This window comes from Bradysia coprophila, unplaced genomic scaffold (genome assembly GCF_014529535.1).
Source record: "Bradysia coprophila strain Holo2 unplaced genomic scaffold, BU_Bcop_v1 contig_232, whole genome shotgun sequence".
In the NCBI taxonomy this organism is placed as follows: domain Eukaryota; kingdom Metazoa; phylum Arthropoda; class Insecta; order Diptera; family Sciaridae; genus Bradysia; species Bradysia coprophila.
In genome coordinates, this window is record NW_023503493.1 from 4542028 (window position 1) to 4564659 (window position 22632).

The window sequence follows — 22632 nt, forward strand, 5'->3', positions numbered from 1 at the left end:
AGCAGAACATGTTTTTGTCCAATTGTTGCTGGTATAAAAAGTTGAAAGAAACTGTAGGCGACATGGTACTTAATTTATGTAAAGTGTTCCTTACTGTTATACACAAAATCTTTTACTTCATTCGTTTCAACGGAGGCAGGACATTTCGACACCGTCAATATCGTCAGGAACGATATTATCGTTTTTTTGGACGATACTATCATCTAAAAAACGATACTATCGTCTAAAAAACGATAATATCGTTTTTAGACGATAGTATCGTTCAAAAAAACGATATTATCGTCCAAAAAATTTTCATCCAGGACGATAATATCGTCTAAATTGGAAAATTCTAAAATATTGTCTGGACGATAATATCGTTTTCTGGACGATATTATCGTTCAGAAAACGATACTATCGTTTTCTGGATGATATTACCGTTCTAGAAAATCTAATGGATATTTTCGTTTTCTGTACGATAATATCGTCCAAAACGATAATATCGTCCTGGGCGATATTATCGTTTTCTTAAATGATAATATCGTCCAGCACGATACTATCGTTTAAAAAAACGATAATATCGCCCAGGACGATATTATCGTTTGGTTTTGGGTGGTAATATTGTCCAGGACTTAATTTTACTCAGAGGTGCAGCAAGAACCGAATTCTCTTCCAAAATATCAAAAAACAATTGTCAGAGGAAATCACCTACACATCAGTGTTTAAAAAAGGCGTTTAGTTCGTCCCTAAATAATTCATCTTTTTACGAAATGAATACCAACTTAGATTTTGTACATAAAAAGCGTTTTAACACGCCGAGCGAACCGGCCCATTGCCCCGGAGCGAAGCGGAGGGCCGCAATGCGAGCCGGGCGCCGGAACGGTGTCGGAACTTAGGAGTTAATTTTTTTTTTCTCGCATCGTCTCATAATTAGTCTGTGTAATTTTTCTATTATAAAATTTAAATTTACGGAACCAAATGAACCAATTTTTAATATATATTTGCCGTCTATAAAAAGGTGTTTATCTACAAGATTTTGTGTTTCGTGTTCAACAACCATCCAGAACGATAATATCGCCCAGGACGATATTATCGTCTAGAATTTTTATTTTAAATAAATTAAAAACGATATTATCGTCCTGGACGATATTATCGTCTCAAATTTAAAAAAATTAATAAATTAAAAACGATATTATCGTCCCAAAAATTATCGACCAGGACGAAAATCAAAAATAAATAGAAAATTGACTTGTCCATGTGTATGCATTCACAATGGTCGCCATTTTTGATGGGGCATTATTGTTGGGAATTATTGTTATTGTGGGGCATTATCGTTTTCGTCGAAAAATGCTGGCGTCCTCTAATATCGTCCAAAATAACGATAAACTTGTTCAGAAAAAGAAAATAACGATAATATCGTCCAGCGGATATTTTCATCCAGGACGATATTATCGTCAAAAAAACGATATTATCGTTTTTTGAACGATAATATCGTTTTTTAGACGATAGTATCATCAAAAAAACGATAGTATCGTCCAAAAAAACGATAGTATCGTCCAAAAAAAACGATATTATCGTTTAAAAACGATATTATCGTTTTTTAAACGATAATATCGTCAAGAAAACGATAATATCGTCCTGAAAATATTTTAAAATTTATAATTTTAGACGATATTATCGTCCTGGATGAAATTTTTTTAGACGATATTGACCGTGTAGTTATGTCGCCTCACCGTTTCAACATAGCATTTTACTAAAAGACTGGTACAAGCCAGCCGGAGCTCATCGCTCATTCAAATCGTCGAAGTTGACAGCAGATGACTAGTCGTTTTTATAGGTTTAAAAGAGAAGGTTGTGACCATTTGAGAGAGGTGCGGGAAAAAAGCGAAAGTAGGAAACATGGCCTATTTTTGGTAATTTAATTCTGTAAAATTCTTCAAAATTCCAAAGAAATTCAAATGAATTTTACGGAATTAAATTATCAAAAATAGACCCTACCAGGAAAATGTGCAGTTTTGCTTGCTTTCTCGACACTAGCTGCTGTCGAACAAACCTGATTGTCTTAAAAATTAAATATTTCGTCTCGTCAATACCTTTCATTTGATGTGTCGCACATGATTTTAGAGGGAAAACATCCAGAGACACGCTGTAAAAACAGGCAAAACAATCAAAACAGTCGACCGAGGAAGTACTCAGAAACAGCGACGAAAGTTTGGAGTCAAGTTAGACGTTAGATGTTTTCGCTCAAAAATCGTGTGTGATATGTCAAATGAAAGGTATTGAAGAGACGAAACAACTCCGTTTTTATGAAAATCGGGTTTGTACATACAACAGTTTTCCCGCACCTCCCGAACGCGTGTTTTCAGATGGTCTATGTGTGATGTCCGATATGAACATCTTATGATTTTAAAGGTTGACGGCACAGTTGTATCGTCGTCCATCAAATCTAATTGTTTCCAATTCTATTTTTGGCTTCAGGACTCGAGATGTATATGCCCATAGCAGAGTAAGCGTACGTAAAAACATAGCTAACGCCGACCCGTACGAAACACCTATTCGTATCAAAAGCCTTTAATGTGAAACTCTTCATTTCTCTTACTTCATTTTCTTCTCTGCTGAAAAACTATTCTCCCTTTAAAATCACTTACATTATCCACTCTTTGCCTTGTTATCATATACAACTAAATTGCCGGAGGCAATATAGACAGCCCCGTACGAAGACAAATTTCATAAATTCCTATTTAAACAGCTATATACCGCATTATTTACCTATATTTCACTGTAAATAAACATTTCACAGAGGAATATGCCATTATATGCCTGTATATAGCTCAATATAGCTGTATATAGGTATATATAGATGTCCATATATGGAATCCCTGAAACACCACACACATAACAAATTATTTCCATGTTAACTCTCTAAGTACCATTTTTCCCACTTTATATCACTTTTAATAAAATCCAATATGGCCGCCGGCAGCCATTTTGTTAGGAGACCGGAAATAGTACCGACGCTTTAAATTCGTTAATACCTTTCAAACAAAAAAAAATTCATGAAATTCGGTCAAAATTTACTCGAGATATTGTCAAAATACACCACGTTCACTGTACTTCCGAGTAGCCAGATAAGAGCTCACTCCAAGAGACCTAGCTCACGCTCCGGAGAACATAATTTCAAAAACTTTTTTTTCCCTGATTGGTACGGTCAATACCTATCTAATAAAGCTAAAACGAACGAAATATGTTCAAATTTGGCCGACCTACAAGCTAAAACTGCTTGCCGCCCTGTGCCTGTTTCACACCAAGGGGTCTAACTCACGAGTCGGTCATCCGATTTCCATAAACTTTTTTTTTGTCGATCGGTATTGTAAATACCTTTTATTTGACGTATCAGTTACAAGTGTAACGTTTGAATGGAGATATCTTCGAGAAACCGTAAAGCACTTATTGGGCCACAGCTCGGGAGGGGTCGATCCAAAATCACTCATCTTCGAACTTAGCCTGTCTTTTGACATTACCAAACGGGAAAAAAAAGAATTTTCAAAATCGGATGCGTTTTACTCAAGTTATCGTGCAGACAGACAGACGGACAGACGGACATTTTTTTTTCGCGGATTTGGCATCTCTAGACAACCACAATAGGTTTCCCCTTACTCAGGGAGTCCAATTCGACGTGTTACAAACGTATGCGTAAACCTATAAGACCCCAGTACTTCGTACGGGTCTAAAAATTGGAATCATTTCCACAACAAGCAATCAAACCATTGGAACTAGGCCCCACCTTTTAGATGGGACGGATCCCTTGTAATGGATCGGTTTTTACCAGCCCTGAACCTGAAAATCGAATAGCCTGACCCGTCCTGAACCTGATTTACAAATTTACCAACACGTTACACAAAGGGGTTAAAAGTACGGATTACTGTATGTTTGCGAACTACTTGCGATTTTATCTCCCAATCTAGGCCTTCGATTGTTTTGTTTCTTTCTGCAATGACAAATTTTAGGTGTTAAATCCCATCTTACTGTAGAACGCATATGATCACAAAACTCTCGTGAACTGGTGAGTTTTGAGAGCTGCGAGACGAACCGGGACTTCACTACGACAAATCGAATTTCTTTGCTTATTTGTTTTATTTCGCGTCAGGACAACGACACTGACGAATTGTGCTTTGGCCATGCTAACTAAAACAATGTTCCTAGTGTTGGCGAAGTGATTAGGTGATCCTCTCTTTCAATTTAGATTTCACAGCAGATGTTTACACATTTTGGTAGGAATTGAGTACCACTAACAGCAAGTGGCACACAGTCAATCCAATTCAACAAGCTTCGATAACTGTCTTTTCGACTTGTGATATCCGAGTTGAATGCTAGGTACACAATAACATTTGTGAGTTTCCGAGCAATGGATTCTTCAAATGAAAAGTTTTTTTTTTGTCGAAAGGTTAAACGTCTGAATATATTGGCAACCATTACCACATGCCTCTGTAACCAATTTATTGAATGTGTCCTATCATTTTGTTATCGACAGCAACGACAAAATTAACGATAACCTGCGTAGATGATGCCGTTTTACGTTATCAGACTAATGAAGTAAAAGATTTCGTATTAACCTGTTTGGAAGTAGTAGATTCACTGGTCAAATTGTTGTCAATGCCAATGCCGTATCACAATGAGACATAAACCAGCAATTCTATTACAAAGAACGATTCATACTATTGCACGCGCCATGATTTTGTTTCGACATAAATTTCTCAGAACGATATGCAGTACAGTTATACGGTGTGAGTAAGTAAACATTGTTATGGTTCCAAAACTTATCTTCGATCTTATAGTTTGAAACACTTTGTGTTGTTTGATATATACGCACATTGTAGGCATAAAAAGATAAAATCGAGGGATGAACCACCTCTACTAATCGCATATAATCACCAAACACAAGAAAAGTAGCTTTACCCTCTCGGACACAATAAATTTCTTTCATTTTGTCATTGCTTTGTTTTGCTGATATTTATCAAACAATTTAAAGGTAATGACCTTACGATGCACCTGTAACACGAAGAACACGTAAGCATTTTTCCGAGAACGTATATCGTTAAGCTTTCAAACAAACAGACAGAGTTTGGATACATCTAATATCAATACCCTATCTAGCAAACAAACTTCGTTTTAACGCAGTCAAAATACCACTTTAATTTGACAAATGTGACACTGACTTTTTTGTAATGGAGTTGCCGTGCCGCGCATTTTTTTTTAAAGCAATATTCTATATCACAACAAAACACAAATTTTAAACTTTATTTAATTTTTGGTCAACAAAATGACAGTGCATAACACGAAAGACATCACAATTAAATCACAAATTATTCACATTCGAACACCGAAACGGTGAGTAATATTTTCAACACAAAAAAAGACGTCGCTGTTGATACTTCATCTAATTTATTTTGAAAAGTTGAAAATTTTCTATGACGGCATACACTGTACCTTTTACCACCCTTATTTTCCTAGTTCGTTTGCTAGAGAGCGTATTGATATGCAAATCGTCTGTTCTACGGAACATATTGCAATAATCGCATTAAAATTTTGTTTTAATTTTTATTGCTCAGATGCATAGTTTTAACACAATAAATAAGTGTACGGAAATATTTGAAGAATAATAGGGCGTTACGTCGTTTCGCCTACATTTTAATTAGTTGACAAATCTTTTTCACAACCGAATTTCATACAGAAAAGTGAGAATTGGAGTGAGAATTTGAAATTGTATTTCCTGTGGTGACTTGTGTCTAGAGCTCTTTACAAACACCATCGAAATGAAATTTCCAATTTTTTTTACACTTGATGAGCAAATGACTATTTCACATGTGCGGTGACCTTATTTTCTACTCACGAAAGGCCATTACAAAGTGACGTTTTGTTGACGCGTTGTTGACAATTCGGGGTACAAAATGTTAATTTTTTCGCCTCTTGTTTTGACAATGAAGAAAAAAGAAATTTCCTACACCGAACTGTCGCTTTCGAAAATTTTTGAAAGTTGTGTAACACATTGATGTTTTCGATTCGTGGATTCGTAGTGTTCACTTCTGAAATAAAATAGGAAATTTCAACTCGAGCGATTCGCTACAATCGCACGCAAAACTTCGTCCTTGTTTGAATTTCCTATTAATCAAGCATCCCACGCTTTAAAAATCCTCATATCTTAGGAGGTTTAGGAGGTTTTTAGTCTCATGTTTTAGAAGCTTTCGTTTCCTAACTTTCAATAATGAATTATTTTGAACATTTAAAAAATTATTCGCACCCAAGTTTTCGAAAGGTACTTCCAAAGGAAATTCAGGACAGAAATTTTCAAACACATTTCACAATTTGATCGAGCTATCACTACTGTACTGACCGAAAATTAGAGCTGAACAAATAGAACTTTCAGTTTGAAAATGAATAAGACTTTTTTTTAAATAGTTTCCTAGATTTTTCGTTTAAGCAAAAGTCATGTAGATTTGCATTGTCTGAATCCAGAATCAACCAATACAACACTTTCTAGAATTTTATTTCAAATCGATTTTAGTAGTAAACAATTCCGAAAACAATTGCTTTGTTGAGTTCTAAACAGTTTAACGCGACGCAAGCGAACTTTTCATGTTGTTTTACTCATCCACTGATTTTATTAATATTGATCCTGATTTATTGGAGTTTAATGAGATTTTAGGGGGTTAAGGAGATTTTAGAAGCAATTTAGAAAGACTTGCGTGAGAAAGATTTTGAATTTCGACCGCACTTACGGCGTGAATTAACCCAAGAACAGGCACGACAGCAGAATTAAATAAGAGGCCTCCACGATGCAGCACGCAGCATTCTAAAATTCTCATATAAATTTAGTTTTTTTATGTTGGTATAGGTCACTGCGTTACGGACGTCTGTTCTTGTGCCTGTTATTGGAGTGCGTGGCTATCCCCATTGGAGAAAATTCGATTGGGATGTTGCACAGCTTACCATTTGAAATTTTAATTCTTAAAATTTCTAAGAAACCCTAATTGTCCTGAAATTTCGACGACATGAGTATCGGCGACTTCCTGAAGAAACGGCGAGTAGTCGCCGTTTCTTCAAGAAGTCGCTGTTTCTTTAGGAAGTCACCATTTCTTCAGGAACTCGTCGTTTCTTCAGAAAGTCACAGTTTCTTCAGGATGTTGCCGTTTTATGTAAAAAGCGGTGACTTTCTGTGAAAACGATGACTTCCTGAAGAAACGACGAGAAGGAACGGTGAATTCATAAGAAATAACAAGTTCCTGAAGAAACGGCGACGGAAGGTTCTAATCGTTTTTTCAGGAACTCACCATTTCTTCTCATCGTTTCTTCGGTAAGTCAACGTTTCTTCATAAGGCCAAAAACCAAATTCTATCGTCTCTAAACAGGAAGTGCAAATTCTGTCGTCTCTATACAGAAAGTCGATAATAAGCGATTTGGCGGTATCTTTTTGGCAGTAACTTTTTGGTTGTTGAATAGTCTTACTGTAATAATCTTTCTGTATTGAATACCAACCATAAGGTAGTAATCCCTTTACGAATTTTCATTGTACATAAACAGCGTTTTAACACGCCGAGCGATCCGGCCCATTGCCCGGAGCGAAGCGGAGGGCCGCAATGCGAGCCGGGCGCCGGAACGGTGTCGGTAACTTAGGAGTTAATTTTTTTTTCTCTCGCATCGTGTCATAATTAGTCACATAAAAGTGTTTTGACGCCGAGCGATATGTTTCTGTGTTTTACTTGAGTTTTTTGATTTTTCCATATAAAATGTATGTAAAATTTTTCAACAGAGGGAATATCCATTTATATGCCTGTATATAGTCAATATAGCTGTATATAGAGTATATATAGATGATCGCATAATGGAATCCCTGAAACACCACAACACATAACAAATTATTTCCATGTTAACGTCTCTAAGTACGCATTTTTCCCACTTTATATCACTTTATATAAAATCCAATATGGCCCGCCGGCAGCCAAATTTTGTTAGGAGCCGGAAATAGTAACGACGCTTTAAAATTCGTTAATACCTTTCAACTAAAAAAAAATTCAGAAAAATTCGTGCAAAATTTACTCGAAGATAATTGTCCAAAATTACAACCACGATTTCACTGTAAACTTTCCGAGTAGGCCCAGATAAGGAAGCTCACTCCAAGAGACGCTAGCTGCAGCGCCCGGAAGAAGCATAATATTAAAAACTTTTTTCCCTGATTTGGTAAGCGGTCTTAATACTATGCTAATAATAGCTATAAACGAAACGAAATATGTTTCAGATTTGGGCTCAGACCTACAAGCTAAAACTGCTTGGCCGCCGTGCTGTGCCTGTTTTCACACCAAGGGGTCTAAGCTCACGAGTCCGGTCATCCCGATTTCCAATAAACTTTTTTTTTGTGCGATGGCGTATAATGTAAATACCTTTTATTTGACGTATCAGTTAGAAATTACAAGTGTAAACGTTTTGAAGTGGAGATATCTTACGAGAGGGACCGTAAAGCACTTATTGGGCCACAGCTCGGGAAGGGGTGCGATCCAAAAAATCACTCATCTTCGAACTTAGCCGTGTCTTTTGACAATACCAACGGGAAAAAAAGAATTTTGCAAATGGGATGCGTTTTACTCAAGTTATCGTGCAGACAACAGACGGACAGACGGCATTTTTTTTTCCGCGATTTGGCATCTCTAGACAACGCAACAATAGGTTCCCTTACTCAGGGAGTCCAATTCGACGTGTTACAAACGTATGCGTAAACCTATAAGACCCGCAGTACTTCGTACGGGTCTAAAAATTGAATGCATTTCCAAAACAAGCAATCAACCATTGAACTAGACCCACCTTTTTTTTTTTTTTTAAGTATGGGACGGATTCCCTTGTAATAGGATCGGTTTTTTTAAGCGCAGCCCTGAAGCGCTGAAAATGCGAATAGGCTGACCCGTCGGCTGAACCTGAATTTACAAATTTAGCGCAACACGTTACACAAAGGGGTTAAAATAGCGGATTACACTGTATGTTTGGCGAACTACTTGCGAATTTTATCTCACCAATCTAGGCCTTCGAATTGTTTTGTTTTCTTCTGCAAGACAAAATTTTAGGTGTTATCCATCTTACTGTATAACTGCATATGATCACAAAAACTCTCGTGAAGCTGGTGAGTTTTGAGAGCTGGCGAGAGCCGGGACTTTCACTACGACAATCGAATTTCTTTGGCTATTTGTTTTAATTGTCGCGTCAGGACAGACGACACTGAGCGAATTGTGCTTTGGGCCTGCTAACTAAAACAATGTTTCCAGCTAGTGTTTTGGCGAAGTGATTAGGTGATCCTCTCTTTTCAATTTAGATTCAGCAAGTGAGCCGCTTGATGCAGATGTTTTACACCATTTTGGTAGGAATTGAGTAGCGGCCACTAAACAAGCCAGTGGCACACAGTCAATCCAAATTCAACAAGCTTCGATTAACTGTCTTTTTCGACTTGTGATATGCCGAGTTGAATGCTAGGTACACAATAACATTTGTGAGTTTCCGAGCAAATGGATTCTTCAAATGAAAAGTTTTTTTTTTTGTCGAAAGGTTAAACGTCTGAAATATATTGGCAACCATTACCACATGCCTCTGTAAGCGATTTTTGAAAATGTGTCCTATACATTTTGTTTCGACAGCAAACGACAAAAATTAAGCGATAACGCCTGGCGTAGAGAATGCGTTTTAGCGTTATCAGACTAAACTGAAGTAAAAGACTTTCGTATTTAACCTGGTTTGGAAGTAGTAAGATTCAGTGGTCAAATTGGTGTTGTCATGCAAAAATGCGTATCACAATGAGACATAAACCTAGCAATTCTATTACAAATGAACGATTCATACTATTGTCACGCGCATGATTTTGTTTCGACATAAATTTCTCAGAACGATATGCAGTACAGTTATAGCGGGTGTGAGTAAGTAAACATTGTTTATGGTTCAAAACTTATCTTCGATGCTATAAGTTGAAACGACTTGTGTTGTTTGATTATAATACGCACATTGTAGGCATAAAAAGATAAAATCGAGGGGATGAACCACCTCTTAGCATAATCGCATATAATCACGCAAACACAAGAAAAGTACTTTAAGCCCCTCTCGAACACAATAAATTTCTTTGCATTTTGTCATTGCTTTGTTTTGCTGATATTTATCAACACATTTAAAGGTAATGACCTTATAGCGATGCACTCTGTAACACGAAAGAAGCACGTAGCATTTTTCCGAGAACGTATTATCGTTAAGCTTTCAAAAGCAAAACAGAGCAGAGTTTGGAATACATCTAATATCAATACCCTAATGCTAGCAAAACAAACTTCGTTTTAACGCAGTCAAAATACCACTTTAATTTTGACAAATGTGACACTGACAGTTTTTTGTATATGGAGTTGGCCGTGCCGCGCATTTTTTTTTAAAGCAATAATCTATAATCACAATCAAAACACAATTTTAAACTTGTATTTAATTTTTTGGTGAAAAACGATATTATCGTCAAAAAATTTTCATCCAGGACGATAATATCGTCTAAATTGAAAATTCTAAATAATTGTCTGGACGATAATATCGTTTTCTGGACGATATTATCGTTCAGAAAACGATACTATCGTTTTCTGGATGATATTACCGTTCTAGAAAATCTAATGGATATTTTCGTTTTCTGTACGATAATATCGTCCAAAACGATAATATCGTCCTGGGCGATATTATCGTTTTCTAAATGATAATATCGTCCAGCACGATACTATCGTTTAAAAAAACGATAATATCGCCCAGGACGATATTATCGTTTGGTTTTGGGTGGTAATATTGTCCAGGACTTAATTTTACTCAGAGGTGCAGCAAGAACCGAATTCTCTTCCAAAATATCAAAAAACAATTGTCAGAGGAAATCACCTACACATCAGTGTTTAAAAAAGGCGTTTAGTTCGTCCCTAAATAATTCATCTTTTTACGAAATGAATACCAACTTAGATTTTGTACATAAAAAGCGTTTTAACACGCCGAGCGAACCGGCCCATTGCCCCGGAGCGAAGCGGAGGGCCGCAATGCGAGCCGGGCGCCGGAACGGTGTCGGAACTTAGGAGTTAATTTTTTTTTTCTCGCATCGTCTCATAATTAGTCTGTGTAATTTTTCTATTATAAAATTTAAATTTACGGAACCAAATGAACCAATTTTTAATATATATTTGCCGTCTATAAAAAGGTGTTTATCTACAAGATTTTGTGTTTCGTGTTCAACAACCATCCAGAACGATAATATCGCCCAGGACGATATTATCGTCTAGAATTTTTATTTTAAATAAATTAAAAACGATATTATCGTCCTGGACGATATTATCGTCTCAAATTTAAAAAAATTAATAAATTAAAAACGATATTATCGTCCCAAAAATTATCGACCAGGACGAAAATCAAAAATAAATAGAAAATTGACTTGTCCATGTGTATGCATTCACAATGGTCGCCATTTTTGATGGGGCATTATTGTTGGGAATTATTGTTATTGTGGGGCATTATCGTTTTCGTCGAAAAATGCTGGCGTCCTCTAATATCGTCCAAAATAACGATAAACTTGTTCAGAAAAAGAAAATAACGATAATATCGTCCAGCGGATATTTTCATCCAGGACGATATTATCGTCAAAAAAACGATATTATCGTTTTTTGAACGATAATATCGTTTTTTAGACGATAGTATCATCAAAAAAACGATAGTATCGTCCAAAAAAACGATAGTATCGTCCAAAAAAACGATATTATCGTTTAAAAACGATATTATCGTTTTTTAAACGATAATATCGTCAAGAAAACGATAATATCGTCCTGAAAATATTTTAAAATTTATAATTTTAGACGATATTATCGTCCTGGATGAAATTTTTTTAGACGATATTGACCGTGTAGTTATGTCGCCTCACCGTTTCAACATAGCATTTTACTAAAAGACTGGTACAAGCCAGCCGGAGCTCATCGCTCATTCAAATCGTCGAAGTTGACAGCAGATGACTAGTCGTTTTTATAGGTTTAAAAGAGAAGGTTGTGACCATTTGAGAGAGGTGCGGGAAAAAAGCGAAAGTAGGAAACATGGCCTATTTTTGGTAATTTAATTCTGTAAAATTCTTCAAAATTCCAAAGAAATTCAAATGAATTTTACGGAATTAAATTATCAAAAATAGACCCTACCAGGAAAATGTGCAGTTTTGCTTGCTTTCTCGACACTAGCTGCTGTCGAACAAACCTGATTGTCTTAAAAATTAAATATTTCGTCTCGTCAATACCTTTCATTTGATGTGTCGCACATGATTTTAGAGGGAAAACATCCAGAGACACGCTGTAAAAACAGGCAAAACAATCAAAACAGTCGACCGAGGAAGTACTCAGAAACAGCGACGAAAGTTTGGAGTCAAGTTAGACGTTAGATGTTTTCGCTCAAAAATCGTGTGTGATATGTCAAATGAAAGGTATTGAAGAGACGAAACAACTCCGTTTTTATGAAAATCGGGTTTGTACATACAACAGTTTTCCCGCACCTCCCGAACGCGTGTTTTCAGATGGTCTATGTGTGATGTCCGATATGAACATCTTATGATTTTAAAGGTTGACGGCACAGTTGTATCGTCGTCCATCAAATCTAATTGTTTCCAATTCTATTTTTGGCTTCAGGACTCGAGATGTATATGCCCATAGCAGAGTAAGCGTACGTAAAAACATAGGCTAACGCCGACCCGTACGAAACACCTATTCGTATCAAAAGCCTTTAATGTGAAACTCTTCATTTCTCTTACTTCATTTTCTTCTCTGCTGAAAAACTATTCTCCTTTAAAATCACTTACATTATCCACTCTTTGCCTTGTTATCATATACAACTAAATTGCCGAGGCAATATAGACAGCCCCGTACGAAGACAAATTTCATAAATTCCTATTTAAACAGCTATATACCGCATTATTTACCTATATTTCACTGTAAATAAACATTTCACAGAGAATATGCTATTATATATGCCTGTATATAGCTCAATATAGCTGTATATAGGTATATATAGATGTCCATATGGAATCCCTGAAACCCACACACATAACAAATTATTTCCATGTTAACAGAAACTCTCTAAGTACATTTTTCCCACTTTATATCATTTTACTAAAATCCAATATGGCCGCCGGCAGCCATTTTGTTAGGAGACCGGAAATAGTACCGACGCTTTACATTCGTTAATACCTTTCAAACAAAAAAAAATTCATGAAATTCGGTCAAAATTTACTCGAGATATTGTCCAAAATACACCACGTTCACTGTAACTTCCGAGTAGCCAGATAAGAGCTCACTCCAAGAGACCTAGCTCACGCTCCGGAGAACATAATTTCATAAACTTTTTTTCCCTGATTGGTACGGTCAATACCTATCTAATAAAGCTAAAACAGACGAAATATGTTTCAAATTTGGCCGACCTACAAGCTAAAACTGCTTGCCGCCCTGTGCCTGTTTCCACACCAAGGGGTCTAACTCACGAGTCGGTCATCCGATTTCCATAAACTTTTTTTTTGTCGATCGGTATTGTAAATACCTTTTATTTGACGTATCACGTTACAAGTGTAACGTTTGAAATGTCCGGAGATATCTTCGAAAAACCGTAAAGCACTTATTGGGCCACAGCTCGGGAGGGGTCGATCCAAAATCACTCATCTTCGAACTTAGCCTGTCTTTTGACATTACCAAACGGGAAAAAAAAGAATTTTCAAAATCGGATGCGTTTTACTCAAGTTATCGTGCAGACAGACAGACGGACAGACGGACATTTTTTTTTCGCGGATTTGGCATCTCTAGACAACCACAATAGGTTTCCCCTTACTCAGGGAGTCCAATTCGACGTGTTACAAACGTATGCGTAAACCTATAAGACCCCAGTACTTCGTACGGGTCTAAAAATTGGAATCATTTCCACAACAAGCAATCAAACCATTGAACTAGGCCCCACCTTTTAGATGGGACGGATCCCTTGTAATGGATCGGTTTTTTACCAGCCCTGAACCTGAAAATCGAATAGCCTGACCCGTCCTGAACCTGATTTACAAAATTTACCAACACGTTACACAAAGGGGTTAAAAGTACGGATTACTGTATGTTTGCGAACTACTTGCGATTTTATCTCCCAATCTAGGCCTTCGATTGTTTTGTTTCTTTCTGCAATGACAAATTTTAGGTGTTAAATCCCATCTTACTGTAGAACGCATATGATCACAAAACTCTCGTGAACTGGTGAGTTTTGAGAGCTGCGAGACGAACCGGGACTTCACTACGACAAATCGAATTTCTTTGGCTTATTTGTTTTATTTCGCGTCAGGACAACGACACTGACGAATTGTGCTTTGGGCCATGCTAACTAAAACAATGTTCCTAGTGTTTGCGAAGTGATTAGTGATCCTCTCTTTCAATTTAGATTTCACAGCAGATGTTTACACATTTTGGTAGGAATTGAGTACCACTAACAGCAAGTGGCACACAGTCAATCCAATTCAACAAGCTTCGATAACTGTCTTTTTCGACTTGTGATATCCGAGTTGAATGCTAGGTACACAATAACATTTGTGAGTTTCCGAGCAAATGGATTCTTCAAATGAAAAGTTTTTTTTTTTGTCGAAAGGTTAAACGTCTGAATATATTGGCAACCATTACCACATGCCTCTGTAACCAATTTATTGAATGTGTCCTATCATTTTGTTATCGACAGCAACGACAAAATTAACGATAACCTGCGTAGATGATGCCGTTTTACGTTATCAGACTAATGAAGTAAAAGATTTCGTATTAACCTGTTTGGAAGTAGTAGATTCACTGGTCAAATTGTTGTCAATGCCAATGCCGTATCACAATGAGACATAAACCAGCAATTCTATTACAAAGAACGATTATACTATTGCACGCGCATGATTTTGTTTCGACATAAATTTCTCAGAACGATATGCAGTACAGTTATACGGTGTGAGTAAGTAAACATTGTTATGGTTCCAAAACTTATCTTCGATCTTATAGTTTGAAACACTTTGTGTTGTTTGATATATACGCACATTGTAGGCATAAAAAGATAAAATCGAGGGGATGAACCACCTCTACATAATCGCATATAATCACCAAACACAAGAAAAGTAGCTTTACCCTCTCGGACACAATAAATTTCTTTCATTTTGTCATTGCTTTGTTTTGCTGATATTTATCAACACATTTAAAGGTAATGACCTTACGATGCACCTGTAACACGAAGAACACGTAAGCATTTTTCCGAGAACGTATATCGTTAAGCTTTCAAACAAACAGACAGAGTTTGGATACATCTAATATCAATACCCTATCTAGCAAACAAACTTCGTTTTAACGCAGTCAAAATACCACTTTAATTTGACAAATGTGACACTGACTTTTTTGTAATGGAGTTGGCCGTGCCGCGCATTTTTTTTTAAAGCAATATCTATATCACAACAAAACACAAATTTTAAACTTTATTTAATTTTTGGTCAACAAAATGACAGTGCATAACACGAAAAGACATCACAATTAAATCACAAATTATTCACATTCGAACACCGAAACGGTGACGTAATATTTTTCAACACAAAAAAAGACGTCGCTGTTGATACTTCATCTAATTTATTTTGAAAAGTTGAAAATTTTCTATGACGGCATACACTGTACCCTTTTACCACCCTTATTTTCCTAGTTCGTTTTGCTAGAGAGCGTATTGATATGCAAATCGTCTGTCTACGGAACATATTGCAATAATCGCATTAAAATTTTGTTTTAATTTTTATTGCCTCAGATGCATAGTTTTTAACACATAAATAAGTGTACGGAAATATTTGAAGAATAATAGGGGCGTTACGTCGTTTCGCCTACATTTTAATTAGTTGACAAATCTTTTTCACAACCGAATTTCATACAGAAAAGTGAGAATTGGAGTGAGAATTTGAAATTGTATTTCCTGTGGTGACTTGTGTCTAGAGCTCTTTACAACACCATCGAAATGAAATTTCCAATTTTTTTTTACACTTGATGAGCAAATGACTATTTCACATGTGCGGTGACCTTATTTTCTACTCACGAAAGGCCATTACAAAGTGACGTTTTGTTGACGCGTTGTTGACAATTCGGGGTACAAAATGTTAATTTTTTCGCCTCTTGTTTTGACAATGAAGAAAAAAGAAATTTCCTACACCGAACTGTCGCTTTCGAAAATTTTTGAAAGTTGTGTAACACATTGATGTTTTCGATTCGTGGATTCGTAGTGTTCACTTCTGAAATAAAATAGGAAATTTCAACTCGAGCGATTCGCTACAATCGCACGCAAAACTTCGTCCTTGTTTGAATTTCCTATTAATCAAGCATCCCACGCTTTAAAAATCCTCATATCTTAGGAGGTTTAGGAGGTTTTTAGTCTCATGTTTTAGAAGCTTTCGTTTCCTAACTTTCAATAATGAATTATTTTGAACATTTAAAAAATTATTCGCACCCAAGTTTTCGAAAGGTACTTCCAAAGGAAATTCAGGACAGAAATTTTCAAACACATTTCACAATTTGATCGAGCTATCACTACTGTACTGACCGAAATTAGAGCTGAACAAATAGAACTTTCAGTTTGAAAATGAATAAGACTTTTTTTTAAATAGTTTCCTAGATTTTTCGTTTAAGCAAAAGTCATGTAGATTTGCATTGTCTGAATCCAGAATCAACCAATACAACACTTTCTAGAATTTTATTTCAAATCGATTTTAGTAGTAAACAATTCCGAAAACAATTGCTTTGTTGAGTTCTAAACAGTTTAACGCGACGCAAGCGAACTTTTCATGTTGTTTTACTCATCCACTGATTTTATTAATATTGATCCTGATTTATTGGAGTTTAATGAGATTTTAGGGGGTTAAGGAGATTTTAGAAGCAATTTAGAAAGACTTGCGTGAGAAAGATTTTGAATTTCGACCGCACTTACGGCGTGAATTAACCCAAGAACAGGCACGACAGCAGAATTAAATAAGAGGCCTCCACGATGCAGCACGCAGCATTCTAAAATTCTCATATAAATTTAGTTTTTTTATGTTGGTATAGGTCACTGCGTTACGGACGTCTGTTCTTGTGCCTGTTATTGGAGTGCGTGGCTATCCCCATTGGAGAAAATTCGATTGGGATGTTGCACAGCTTACCATTTGAAATTTTAATTCTTAAAATTTCTAAGAAACCCTAATTGTCCTGAAATTTCGACGACATGAGTATCGGCGACTTCCTGAAGAAACGGCGAGTAGTCGCCGTTTCTTCAAGAAGTCGCTGTTTCTTTAGGAAGTCACCATTTCTTCAGGAACTCGTCGTTTCTTCAGAAAGTCACAGTTTCTTCAGGATGTTGCCGTTTTATGTAAAAAGCGGTGACTTTCTGTGAAAACGATGACTTCCTGAAGAAACGACGAGAAGGAACGGTGAATTCATAAGAAATAACAAGTTCCTGAAGAAACGGCGACGGAAGGTTCTAATCGTTTTTTCAGGAACTCACCATTTCTTCTCATCGTTTCTTCGGTAAGTCAACGTTTCTTCATAAGGCCAAAAACCAAATTCTATCGTCTCTAAACAGGAAGTGCAAATTCTGTCGTCTCTATACAGAAAGTCGATAATAAGCGATTTGGCGGTATCTTTTTGGCAGTAACTTTTTGGTTGTTGAATAGTCTTACTGTAATAATCTTTCTGTATTGAATACCAACCATAAGGTAGTAATCCCTTTACGAATTTTCATTGTACATAAACAGCGTTTTAACACGCCGAGCGATCCGGCCCATTGCCCCGGAGCGAAGCGGAGGGCCGCAATGCGAGCCGGGCGCCGGAACGGTGTCGGTAACTTAGGAGTTAATTTTTTTTTCTCTCGCATCGTGTCATAATTAGTCACATAAAAGTGTTTTGACGCCCGAGCGATATGTTTCTGTGTTTTACTTGAGTTTTTTGATTTTTCCATATAAAAATGTATGTAAAATTCAGAAAAAGGCAGTAAATCACAAAACAGAAAATGTGTCGGTTTTCAAAATTCAGAGCGTGTATATATAAAAAAAATGACACAGACTAATTATGACACGATGCGAGAGAAAAAAAATTAACGCACGAACGCTGCCAGAGTTATGGGCACTTTTGGTGAAGATCATAAAGGGTTGGATGAAATATTTTATATTTTACAAAATATTTCAGAATAGTGTTGTAAATGGAATTCAAATCTTTTGTATCTAGCTATAATTAAAAAGAAAATTTAACTTTTTCGTCATTTCTTAAAACTCTTTGTTTTGTTTTATCTCTTACATACAGCTTTTGTGGATCTCTCACATCCGACAATTTGTTTTTCGGTAATTTTAGTTACAATAAATAAATTGTTACTAAAACCGCGCAGAGTATGGCAGCCGTGACGCCACCCACAGCTGCGATGCCAAACTTCAAAAAGCATCGATACAATTATTAATAATTGATATGCACATATAGTCATCGCAAGACATAGGTGCACTGATGATGGCGTGATACGCCGAAGTCAGCATTGTTTTGTCCTGTTGTTCGTCCGCATTATGATTGTAAACGGTAAAACGTTTCGTCACAATTCGAAACGGTAACACGTTTCGTTCGCCCTTCGTTGAATGAAAGAAATTTTTTTCAACAATTTTGGTCAAGTCAAAGCAATACAACACTTTGTCAATGTTGAATTACTGACCAAGCAATACAACAATTTTATTAATAATTGTATCCCAACAAAAATCTCTTCGAGAAAAGTGTGACGCAGTCTTTGAAATACAATTTCTAAAATGAATGATATCGCTAGAGTTGACGCTTTCAGCTTCGTTACGCAAAAATTAAATTTTATACCAACTAGTTCAAACAAGCTGGCTTAGGTTTTCTCATCATCTGCCAAATAATTTTTACAAAAAAAAAATTAGACTGGAAACAACCAAAATTTTACCAAAAAAAATCTGCGTCGCAAAGTTTCAGATGTTCAGGAACAGACCAGCAAGAAAATTTATCTGCCACATGCGACGCAGATTTTTTTGGTAAAATTTTGGTTGTTTCCAGTCTAATTTTTGTTGGGATATCAGTCGTTTTAGAAGTGTACTCAACACTGCTTTTTATAACAGTTTACAGTTTTAATTCAAAAATTTTACGAAAATCGAAAATTTGACGAAATTCGAAAATTTGACGAAATTCGAAAATTTGACGAAATTCGAAAATTTGACGAAATTTGGCGAAATTCGAAAATTTGACGAAATTCGAAAATTTGACTAAATTTGACGAAATTTGAAAATTTGACGAAATTTGGCGAAATTCGAAAGTTGACGAAATTCGAAAATTTGACGAAATTTGAAAATTTGACGAAATTCGAAAATTTGACGAAATTCGAAAATTTGACGAAATTTGAAAATTTGATGAAATTTGAAAATTTGTTGAAATTTGAAAATTGACGAAATTTGACGAAATTCGAAAATTTGACGAAATTTGAAAATTTGACGAAATTCGAAAATTTGACGAAATTTGAAAATTTGACGAAATTCGAAAATTGGTCTAAATTTGACGAAATTTGAAAATTTGACGAAATTTGAAAATTTGACGAAATTCGAAAATTGGTCTAAATTTGACGAAATTCGAAAATTTGACGAAATTTGAAAATTTGACGAAATTTGAAAATTTGATGAAATTCGAAAATTTGACGAAATTTGACGGAATTCGAAAATTTGACGAAAATCGAAAATTTGACGAAATTCCAAAATCTGACGAAATTCAGAAAATTTGACGAAAATCGAAAATTTGACGAAAGTAATTCTCTATCTGCCACCATTCAAGAAATATCTCCAAAACCCCAATTGACACACCCATTTCCAACTTTCGACATTTTTCACATATGCCCCTCTGTTCTACTCGTAAAACTCTGAGACTTTGCCGAAGAAAGTAACTCTCTATCTGTCACCATTCAAAAAATACCTCTAAAAACATAATTGACCCACCCATTTCCAACTTTCGACATTTTTCACATATGCCCCTCTGTTCTACTCGTAAAACTCTGAGACTTTGCCGAAGAAAGTAATTCTCTATCTCTCATAACCCAAAAAGATATTAGTCCTTTCATCCTACGCTCGAGTAGCTCAAAATTTGGTCACTCTAATCACTCTAGCTCAAACGAATCTGCCCCGATTTTTTAAATTATTTTTTTGTTCGAATTGTGTTACGAATACCTTTCATTTGATGGGTCACACGCCTCTGTAGGTTTCAATACAGCTAAGCTACAACCGAAAACGCGTTCCCGACCCTCGAAAACCTCACTCAGAAACCACTTCGAGGGCCAATAAAACAAAATTCTGGTTTTCCCTGGGGTAATGGCGTATCACATTTTCATTTTTTTGCCCACCCTGAGGTTCCTGCAAAATTTCATGGAGATTGGCTGACTAGTTTCCGAGATAGTCCGTCGATAGATAGACAGATAGACAGATAGATAGAAACATACAGAGTAAGTTGAAAGATTTTGATTGTTTTCTATCAAAATGACCAACTTCAAAACGATGTATCTCCGGCAATTTTAAAGTTACATAGTCGAGTGATAGCTCGTTTTGCTCGTATTTGAAGCGCGAATAAGATAGAATAGGATTTGTGGTGATACAGGTCAAAGTATATATAGTTGCCGCGTCTCAAAAAATTTTCTTCGTTCTTTTTTTGGAAGTTAGACTGCGTCAAGTCCTCCGCTATCGCTCCGGACATGATCGATGCTTTTTGAAGTTTGGTATCGCAGCTGTGGGTGGCGCCACGGCTGCCATACTCTGCGCGGTTTTAGTAACAATTTATTTATTGTAACTAAAATTACCGAAAAACAAATTGTCGGATGTGAGAGATCCACAAAAGCTGTATGTGAGAGATATAGCACAAAAAACAAAACAAAGAGTTTTAACAAATGACGAAAAAGTGTATATAATGCTCGTACAATTGAAGTGATTGCTCACTTCAGTTTGTGTCGTGCTGATGTGCACATAGTCATCGCAAGACAAATTACTTTCTGGTATCATCTTTTAATGGTATCGATTAAATATATCGATTCCTTTTAATGTTTTGCACGAAGACAATGGGGCAAAACATTAAAACCGATCGTTTCACCTTAATGTTTTGCACCATTGTCTTCGTGCAAAACATTAGGACATAGGTGCACTGATGATGGCGTGATACGCCGAAATCAGCATTGTTTTGTCCTGTTGTTCGTCCGCATTATGATTGTAAACGGTAAAACGTTTCGTCACGAATCGTAAACGGTAACACGTTTCGTTCGCCCTTCGTTGAATAAAAGAAATTTTTTTCAACAATTTTGGTCAAGTCAAAGCAATACAACACTTTGTCAATGTTGAATTACTGACCAAGCAATACAACAATTTTATTAAGAAATTCATTTTGCAAAAACTTTATTTACGAAACATCGATCAACTACTTCATACCACTCAGTCATTTACGGAAACAATAAACTAGAAAATTAAAAATAAACTAGAGAACTTCCACATTGAGACCTCAGTCACTGGCTTATCTATTTATATTAGGTTTGGATCCATGATCCCTTAGTTGCTAAAAATGCGTTTATTAAGCGTAAGTTAAACTTCAAATCGTGTTTTTAATTAGAACTACTCATAGCCGACCCACACATAACTCGAGTGTGTTATAAATTGCACATAAATCTTCTTACTATTCCATCTCGTGCCTGATGTCTCGCCATCCTTGCATCCATTTCATTCCGAAAAGAGGAAGCTCGCTTCTTACATCTGTCACATTCGACGTCGGTGAAATGCATAAAGACCAGACGAATGTGATGGTTCATTTCGTAAAACTTGTGAAACCACGACTGTCTTACATCACCGAGTGCAATACATCTCTTACAATCGCCCGGACCAATGCAACATATAAATTCCATGATGTTCGGATGCAGGCAGAGCGTTATCGGAATCGGAGCAAATCGGAGATCAATTCTCACCAACGATGGCAGTCTTTCCAAGATGCCTTGCTGAATCAATGGTGTGTTGATGTTTCTTAGCTGGAGTGAAGTGATGTTGGGACATAACGTTAACAGATGGTAAATCTTGTCTATGTCCTCTGTGATTAGGTTTCCCATGCCAATAATTGTTAGACGTCTTACGTTTGCGTCCAGAAGATCGACGACACGCTGAAATATCTCATTGTTCCACTGTAAATAAATGCGAAGATGTTCTGCGGTGTGGCGTTGGACAGCTCTGCTCAGACCTTCTTTTGCAACGTTGTCGAATATTGGCCGTTGATAATTAAACACGGAAATTACATCATTCGTTTGAAGTCTGCCGCAAATATTCGTCAGCACCATTGGCGATAAATTCGCTATCGTCAGTTCACTGTTGGTGTTATTTCGGTTTTCGGAGATCCCTAAGATTCTGCTATACTTTCCGGCGTTTACTTTAGGGATGCGTTGAGCCATTCTGTAAAACGTCCAAAGAAAAATTGTTAGTTGGACATACAGCTACAAGTTGTTGTATTGAAACTACTCTAAGGAACTCTAAGGACTCTCTAATTACATTAGGCTTTGTGTATTGGCGAAACGCATCTGCGTGCTAATGTGTCTACA